The following is a 10,034-nucleotide window of genomic DNA, read 5'->3' as shown; positions in this document are numbered from 1 at the left end:
TTTCTACGTGTTCATCCCATTTCACATCGCTTCTTTATATTGCCCCTACGTATTTAAATTAGGTGACGGACTCCAGAAACCTCCCATCAATATTGTAATCAGGTACGGTCAGGTCCTTTGTCTGTGATTTAAGAATTATCTTGTACTGAATCAGATTGAGAGGGAGCCACCAATAATTATATCGAGTGGAATTTTCACCCAGTTTTCATCTCATTATGATCAGGCAACAACAATACTTTCCATCAGACAGCAACGTCGTCAACGGACAATGTGACATTGCTGCTGAACCCCATCTGATGAATCGTTACTTATGCCTAGAGTATTAACGGTCATTCATTTGAAAGGCCCCATGTGCCACACAGTGTCGCGTACAAAGTCATAAATTTCTGGCTCCAATTGCATATCTGTGAACAAATAATGGGTGTAATCGTGTTTTGTTTACCAGTTGGCAATGTGGTTCAGTTGCGAAAGCCAGTCGGAAAACTAGAAAGACCGAATCAGACTGTTCACCTGCATATACACACATCAAAAAAGTTTTGCATCTCCCCGGTTCCGAGAACTCCTGAAGATATACGTTAACTGTGGATATTGTAGCACAGACACAGTCCCTTTGACTGTTCAGAGATGTCATTAGACGCACCCAAAGACGTAAACAACCACGCATGAGCAGCGCCTATGAGACGGAGGGCCGGCCGCGGTGGCCGTGCGGTTCTGGCGCTGCATCCGGAACCGCGGGACTGCTACGGTCGCAGGTTCGAATCCTGCCTCGGGCATGGGTGTGTGTGATGTCCTTAGGTTAGTTAGGTTTAAGTAGTTCCAAGTTCTAGGGCACTTATGACCTAAGATGTTGAGTCCCATAGTGCTCAGAGCCATTTTTTTTTATGAGACGGAGGGGATCCGACAGCCGATCAGTTCCAATCATTCCACCAGGAAGGAGGTACACGGCTCGTGTTGTCTGTAGGTCAACCATGCTTTGACGGTCAATATTGCGGTTCGATCGCGTCCGCATGATTACCTTGTGCCAGGAAGGGCTCTCAACAATGGAATTGTCCAGGCGTCTCGGTGAGAACCAAAGCGATTTTGTTCGGATATGGAGGAGATACAGAGAGTAACTGTCGTTGACATGCCTCGCTCAGGCCGCCCAAGGGCTACTATTGCAGTGGATGACCCCTATCTACGGATTATGGCTCGCGGAGGAAATCTGAAGCAGCGCCGTCATGTCGAATAATGTTTTTCGTGCAGCCACAGGACGTCGTGTTATGACTCAAACTGTGCGCAATAGGGTGCATGAGGCGCAACTTCAGTCCTGACGTCCATGGCGAGGTTCATATTTGCAACCCCGTCACCATGTAGCGGGGTACAGTTGGGCCCAGCAACATGCCGAATAGACCGCTCAGGATCGGCATCACGTTCTCTTCACCGATGAGTGTCGCATATGCCTTCAACCAGACAATCGTCGGAGACGTGTTTGGAGGCATCCCAGTCAGGCTGAACGCCTTAGACACACTGTCCAGTGTGCGCAGCAAGGTGGAGGTTCCCTGCTGTTTTGGGGTGGCACTATGTGTGGCCGACGTACGCCGCTGGTGGCCATGGAAGGTGCCGTAACGGCTGCACGATGCGCGAATGCCATCCTCCGACCGATAGTGCGACCATATCGGCAGCATATTGGCGAGGCATTCGTCTTCATGGACAACAATTCGCGCCCCCATCGTGCACATCTTGTGAATGACTTCCTTCAGGATAACGACATCGCTCCACTAGAGTGGCCAGCATGTTCTCCAGACATGAACCCTATCGAACATGCCTGGGATGGATTGAAAAGGGCTGTTTATGGACGACGTGACCCACCAACCACTCTGAGGGATCTACGCCGAATCGCCATTGAGGAGTGGGTCAATCTGGACCAATAGTTCCTTGGAGATTGTGTGGATAGTATGCCACGACGAATACAGGCATGCATCAATGCAAGAGGACGTACTATTCGGTATTATAGGTACCAGTGTGTACAGGAATCTGGACTACCACCTCTGAAGGTCTCGTTGTATGGTGGTACAACATGCAGTGTGCTGTTTTCAAGAGCAATAAAAAGGGCGAAAATGATCTTTATGTTGATCTCTATTCCAATTTTCTGTACAGGTTCCAGAACTCTCGGAACCGAGGTAATGCAAAACTTTTTTTGATGTGTGTAGTATTTGCCAAGTATGGTGTATGAACAACGCAAACTCTGTTTCACATGAGCGGTATTCACTGAACCTGGGCTTTTTCTGCGTCAGAAGCCTCTTTACCTCCAGGAACATCACAATGTTTGAGCTTAATATACACTGCTGGCCACCGTAAATGCAACACCAAGAAAGACAAGAGGTAGCACAACAAGATTTATTTTGTAGATAACATGTTGACCAAGTATCAAATGATTACGTTTACAGACGTCTGTGACATGTGGTTCCTGCCGGAATCAGTAGCCAGAGTAGCCGCCATTGTTGATCACCGCTGCCACACGTCTCGGCATTGAGTCAAAGACACGTTGGATGTGTTCCTGGGGTAGAGCAGCCCAAGCAGCTTCCACACGTTGCCAAAGATCATCTGGTGTGGCAGCTGGGGATGTAATCTGGGTCACTCGTTGAGCAACCATGGACCACATGTTTTCTATCGGCGAAAGATCCGGAGAGCGAGCCGGCCAGGGAAGCACTTCAATCTGGTTATTGACGAAGAACCTTTGGACAATGCGTGCCACGTGTGGTCGCGCATTATACTGTTGAAATATGGCTGTGGCCGAGCCCTGAAGGTAAGGAAGGACAACTGGCTCCAGCACCTCGGATATGTAGGGCCGGCTATTTAAAGTACCGGCAATGCGTACTAGAGGCGTGCGAGAGTAATATCCAGTACCGCCCCATACCATAATACCCGGTGCAAGACCAGTGTGGCGGTGCATAATGCAGCTGTCCAGGATCCTCTCTCCACGGTGTCTCCACACTCGAATCCGACCATCGTGGTGCTGCAGACAGAAGCGTGCCTCGTCAGTAAAGACAACGTCATTCCATTCTGCCGTCCGCATCCGTCTGTCATCACACCATTGGCGACGGAGACGTCTGTGGTTCTGCGTCAATGGTAGACGAAGCAATGGACGTCTTGCGGACAGACCACTCTGCTGTAAACGGCGTCGAATGGTACGCGCAGACACTGGATGATGCGTTACAGACGCAATGTGCTGTGCTATGGTTCGGGATGTCACTGAGCGATCCGTCACTGCCATGCGCACAATTTGCCTATCAGCACGTGCAGTGGTGCACCGAGGTGAATGCGATCGACCATATCGGTCCGTCGTACCCTCCTGCATCCAACGGTCACATATCCACATTACAGTTGTTTGGTTTCGTCCAACACGACTAGCGATTTCTCTGTATGATAATCCACAATCTCGGTAAGCCACTATCCTTCCTCTGTCGAACTCGGATACTTGATCAAAAGATGTTCGCTGTTGTCTACGAGGCATAACTGATCGTCTTGTGAAACAACCACAAAGTAAACACACGTGCCGAACGTACACTCGTCGAAATCGCCAAGCCTTAAACGGCGCTATGAGGTGGCGCCACAGGCGCGCGTGGTGTGCGCCTGCGCTGAAATTCTAATCAGTTGCATATCTCATCGCTGCAAACCCATGGTGTAAATTTCACTTGATTCGGATGCTTCCTTCAGGGTGTTGCATTTACGGTGGCCAGCAGTGTATGATCTAGAATCCTAAACGAATAGGTGTTAGCGATAGCGGCCTGTAATGCTGCGCATTAGTTCATTTTTCTCTTTTTGTAAACAATTGCGAGTCTCTTGGACATGGTACCGCTGCATATTCAATGTAAAAACTATTAGTATTACTCTCAGGATCTGATGTCTTGATCGCTTTGAGCAGTCTCAAAGGGACTTTTCGTGTCTCGTTGAGTCGTGAATTTTACTCACTCTACATTACGAATAAATGCTATCAAAGTTATTAGAGTGAGTGGGGAGACGTCAAACGAAAGTGCAGACCATCGTGCAGCTGTGACCAGTCGCCTAGCATGCGACCCCTCGCCTCTCACAAGATCACTGGATACTGCGTTGTGCTGTACCAGTCTCAATCTCTCAGAACATTGCTGCATTCCTGATGGGACTTTTGTACGCACTGTAGATTGCTACTAAGTGAAAGAATTCTTTGTATTTAGTTCCCATTCGTTCCATTGGTGTGGTATGCACATGACATTATTCGTGTTCTAGATTTACATCTACATGACTACGCTTCAGTTCACACGTAAGTGCCTGGCAGAGGGTTCATCGACCTACTTTCAGACTGTTTCTCTGCCGTTCCACTCAACAGCGCGCGGAAAAAAAGGAACACTTAAATCTACCCGTGAGAGGTCCGATTTCTCTTATAGGTGAGACTATATAGATGAGACTAGACAAAATATTTTCGAATCCGAAGGAGAAAGATGATGATTAAAATTCCATAAAAAGCTCTCATCACAACGAGAAACGCCTTTCTTTTAATGATTGTTACCCCAGGTCGCGTGTCAGATCCGCAAAACTCTCTCACCTATTTCGCTATAATACAAAACGCTCTGCCCTTCTTGAACTTTTTCGATGTTTCCGTCAGTCCTGTCTGGTACGGGTAACATATCATTCAACAATACTCCGGAAGAGGACAGACAAGCGCAATGGATGCACTCTCTTGCATTTGTTGCATCTCCTAAATGCTCCGACAATGAAAAGCAGTCTTTTGTTTGCCTTCCCGAAAAATTTCCTAGGTGATGGTTTCAGTTTAAGTTGTTCGCAATTGTAATTAAGGCCCCGGGAGTAGACAACATTCCGTTACAACTACTGAGAGCCTTGGGAGAACCAGCCATGACAAAACTCTTCCATCTGCAATGTGGAATGCTCTCAGACTTCAAAAAGAACATAATAATTCCAATTGCAAAGAAACCAGGTGCTGCCAGGTGTGAAAATTAATGAATATCAGTTTAATAAGTCACGGTTGCAAAATACAGAAGAATAAAAAAACTGATAAAAGCTAACCTCAGGGAAGATTAGTTTGGATTCAGGACAAATATAGGGACGCCCGAGGCAATACTGTCTTATCTTAGAAGATAGGTTAAGGAAAGGCAAAACTACGTTTATAGCACATGTAAATTTAGAGAAAGTTTTGAACAACGTTGACTGGAACACTATGTTGCAAGTTCTGAAGGTGGCAGGAGTAAAATATAGGGAGTGAAAGGCTATTTACAATTTGTACAGAAACCAGATGGCAGTTATAAGGGTCGAGGGGCAAGAAAGGGAACCAGTGGTTGAGAACGGAGTGAGCCAGGCGTAGCCTATCCCCGATGTTAATCAAACAGTATATTGAGCAAACAGTAAAGGAAACAAAAGAAAAATTTGGAGTAGGAATTAAAATCCAGAGAGAAGAATTAAAAATCTTGATATAAGATGAACATCAACAAAAGCAAAACGAGGATAATGGAATGTAGTGGAATTAAATCAGGTGATGCTGAGGGAATTAGATTAGGAAATGAGACACTTAAAGTAGTAGATGAGTTTTCTTGTTTGGGCAGCAAAATAACTAACTGATGATGATAGAAGTAGAGAGCATATAAAATGTATACTGGCGATAGCAAGGAAAACGTTTCTGAAGAAGAGAAATTTGTTAACATCGAGTATAGAGTTAAATGTCAGGAAGACTTTTCTGAAAGTATTCGTATGGAGTGTAGCCTTGTATGGATGTGAAGCGTGGACAATAAACAGTGTAGACAAGAAGAGAATAGAAGCTTTTGAAACGTGATGCTATAGAAGAATGCTGAAGATTAGATGAGTAGATCACATAACTAATGAGGAGATACTGAATAGAATTGGGGTGGAAGAGGAATTTGTGGCACAACGTCACTGGAAGAAGAGATCGATTGGTAGGACAAGTTCTGAAACACTAAGGGATCACCAATTTAATATTGGAGGGAGGCGCGGAGGATAAAACTCGTGGCTCGAGAAGGAAGACCAAGAGATGAATGCACCAAGAAGATTCAGAAGGATGTAGGTTGCACTAGTTACTCGGAGATGAAGAGGCTTGCACAGAATAGAGTAGCATGGAGAGCTGTATCAAACCAGTCTTTGGACTGAAAACAACAACAACAATTGTAACTCCTGGATATTTAGTTGAATTGATAGCCATTATATGTTTTTTGATTTTTGATGAGTGGTGGGATTTAGTGCATACAAGTGAAGCCTGCACTGTTGCCACATTGCCCCTCCATTATGACATCAAGTATTACGTCACCATGCAACAATCCCAGATTCCCCCTTCTCCTGTAAACATAGGCCAGTTCTCCTACGTGTAAACTGTCAGAACATTCAAAATAGCCCAACTGTAGTAAGTGTAAAATGGTAGGAAATTAAAAAATCAAAGATGGGGAACCTAGTCATATTGTATTAGGCGCAATATCATATCAGAGGACACCGACTTGTAGAATTATGCACCATGCTGGCGGAGAGACCTGCATGTTTGGGTGAAGCTGAGAGCTATGCTGGCTTTATCACAACTACCAACAGGGTCTCCTATGCCGAACAGGCTCCAGCAGATAAACCAGACGCAAAGAGTCCTACAATAGGCCATATCTCCAATATCTACTCCCAGAGTCCTTCCCCAGAACCCAAAATACCCAAGAAAAGACGTGATGGTATCCATGCCAGGGGATGCTTGGCACATGGAAAGAAGCGTCATTAATGGGTGCCTCAGGGATACCAGACGACTTCCCTGAGTAATTACGCTTACGCCTTGTGGGTTTTTATGGTCTTGACTAAACAAACTGAGGTGACAAAAAACATGAGATACGTCCTAATATCGTGTCAGAACTCCTTTTGCCAGGTATAGTGCAGAAACTCGACGTGGCGTGGACTCAAAAAGTCGTTGGAAGTCCCCTGCAGAAATATTGAGAAATGCTGCCTCTAGAGCCGTCCATAATTGCGAAAATGTTGCTGGTGTAGGATTTTGTGCACGAATTACCCCTTAAATACTGGATGGTATTCATGAATTGGTTAGCCGAATCATTTACTGGAACTGTTCAGAACGTTTTTAAAACTAATCGCAAACAATTCTCGCCTGGTGAGTTGGCGCATTGCCATACATAAAAATTCTGTTGTTGTTTGGGAGTATGAAGTCCATGAATGGCTCCAAATGGTCTCCATGTAGCCAAACATAGCCATTTCCAGTCAATGATCGGTAGAGTTTGACCAGAGGCTCACACCATTGTGGAGCCACCACCACCTTGCACAGTGCCTTATTGACAACTTGGGTCCAGGGTTTCTTGGAGTTTGCGCACACTCGAATGCTACCATCAGTTTTGACCAGGCCACAGTTTTTCAGTCGTCTAAGGTGCAACCAATATATTCATGAGCCCAGGAGAGGCGCTGCATGTCCAACATTGGTTTCTGTGGCTATTTAATGTAGTAAAATTATTCAAAACAGTCTTGATCGCAGCCAGTGTTAACTTCTGACCAAATTTGGCGTTTTAACTGATCAGACACAGTAACTGATCAGTTACAGTGACTGAGACCTCCAAAGCGGGTCAGGCGCCATCACTGTCTTCCAGATGGTGGAAACTTTCATGATGGTCCATAATTAAAAGGCCGAAACTGGTCAGAAGTTAACACCAGCTGAGAACAACAATGTTTTTAAATAATTTTATGACAATGAAGATCGCTGTTCTCCAACAACGTTATATAAAATTATGAATTTTACGTAGTATTGCTTGTCGTTTGGCAGTGACAATTCTATACCAACGCCTCTGCTCTCGGTCGTTAAGTGAATGGTCAGTGGTCAAAGGTAATGCCTGAAATTTGGTATTCTTGGCACACTCGTGACAGATGGATCCCGGAATACTGAATTCCCTAACGATTTCCGTAATTGAATATCCCATGTATATAGCTCCAATTACTATTTCACTTCTGTTAGACCCCACTGTGCGGCAATAATCGCATCAGGCACCTTTTCACATGTGTCACCTGACCACAAAAGACAGCTCCACCAACGCACTGCGCTTTTATATCTTACGTATGCGATACTTCCGCCATCTGTACATGTGTCTATCCTATCCCATGACTTCTGTCAACTCAGTATAGGTTCTCAATACTTCTGGGACCAAAACAGAGAACATGAAATACAAAACAAACGCTGAGGGACTTGGTGAGACCTCAAACATCCAAGCATTAGTGTTGGAACCAATGGAGGCCGCTTTCACAATTGGATCAAGCTATAGACCAGTCCAAGAATTGGGAACAGTTACTGCGAAGTTCGACCATGTCAAGATCAAATCCTTGTCTGGAGCTCAGAGACGAAACTTTTTCAAAGAACAAAAAGAAAAGGAAGGTAAAGAATAGTTTCATAAACGTACATGGAGGGAACTAAACGCTCTTGAACCTAAGACCTACAAAAAAAGAGTGAAGGGAGTAATCAGACCCCTTCTACCTCTAGGACAGGGAACAGGAGAACATAGGGGGAGTCTAATAATCCCACTTCTTAGAAAAATCCAAGGCAGAAAATGGAGAAACGGACCTATAGTACTACACTCTTGGTTTTCAGCGTGGTGGTCATCTGACAGGGACTTCACGTTAGTTGGATCTTGTGCAGACGGCTCTCTTTGAGAAGATTTGGGTAGGGGGGGGGGGGGAACACAATTCCAGGTTCCATATCCAGGATGGTCTACATCGACAAAGTTGCACTTATCTTATTCTATGAGGGAGAGGGGAGTGCCTTAAAGAGCAGGTGCTCCAGACATCTGCATGAGAGGAGGCCAAACTGCTGGTCAAGACAGCGGCTGAGCTCTTCAAGACTGCAAAGGCATCAATTTGGCTACCAAAACTTATTGAGGACACATTAAATGTATTCACAACAGCTGCACAATGGAATGAAGACAATGAAGATTTGTGCCAGACTAGGACTCGAGCCTACATTTCCTAATTATTGTGAGCAGTCACCTCACCATTTGGTTATCCACGCATGACTCACGGAGAGACCCAAACTTCCATATGTCTTCAATCATCTGTCTTCAACCAGTATTTGTACATCAGTAGTGGTACAAGGCATCCCAATAGGCCTCTCCATTCGAATGGCTCCTGCCGTTAGCAGGAAACGTATATCATTCCCGCCACAGGCCACCGCCGCGCCACGCACCCCTAGACAGAATCGTCCTGCATATTTGATCGGTAAACTTAGAATTAAATATTACGATTGCAGTCTCAATTGAACGACATTCGACGTTGAGAAAAGTATCGGAAATTTACCCTGCTGACGGCTGTGGCCCTGGAAATAGAAATAACTGCACCATTCTTATGACTTGACATACTCTTCCCTTTGCTATCACAGTATTCCACGTTAAATCCTTTCATTCCTTACGACTGGACATAGTCATTTCCTTTACACATGTCAGAACACAAACAAATACTTTACAAGCCTGATGCTCAAGCTGAACCTATCACGCATCCCCTACTGCTAAATATAATACTTCGTCAATTACTGATTGCTAGCTATACGAAATAATACTGACCGAAAATCAGCGATGGGTGAACATGTCTCATAAGTTTTTCTAGCGAGTAGTAGCACTGTGTCTAAGAAAAAGAGGCGTAATCGTCTTAAAAACCGCTATATATATTTAAAAAAAACACGATCGTAATGGCCATATTATTATCACAATCGGTCATGATTCTACAAGTCCATACTAGTATCCATGTTCAAAGCTATACTAGCCTTTTATAGTGCCGCAACACTGAATATTGACGGTGATCGCCAGAGAGTATATTATCAGACCAACAGTGTGGTTACACGTAGGTGATGCAACCACGTGATAAAATCACCGAATTTAGAAAGTGATTCGGCTAAGAAACATGGTATGAAACCAGTATTTGCAACTCCCTCATGCTCCCGCTATATATTTCTCCAATATTTGTAATGCGTTCTGTCTCAATGCCATGTCAGAGGTTCTACGATATATATATATTTAAGCTGGCAAGATTAGGGCCATCAGGCC

Source organism: Schistocerca piceifrons, chromosome 1 (assembly GCF_021461385.2).
Source record: "Schistocerca piceifrons isolate TAMUIC-IGC-003096 chromosome 1, iqSchPice1.1, whole genome shotgun sequence".
In the NCBI taxonomy this organism is placed as follows: domain Eukaryota; kingdom Metazoa; phylum Arthropoda; class Insecta; order Orthoptera; family Acrididae; genus Schistocerca; species Schistocerca piceifrons.
This window is presented reverse-complemented; position numbering follows the sequence as displayed.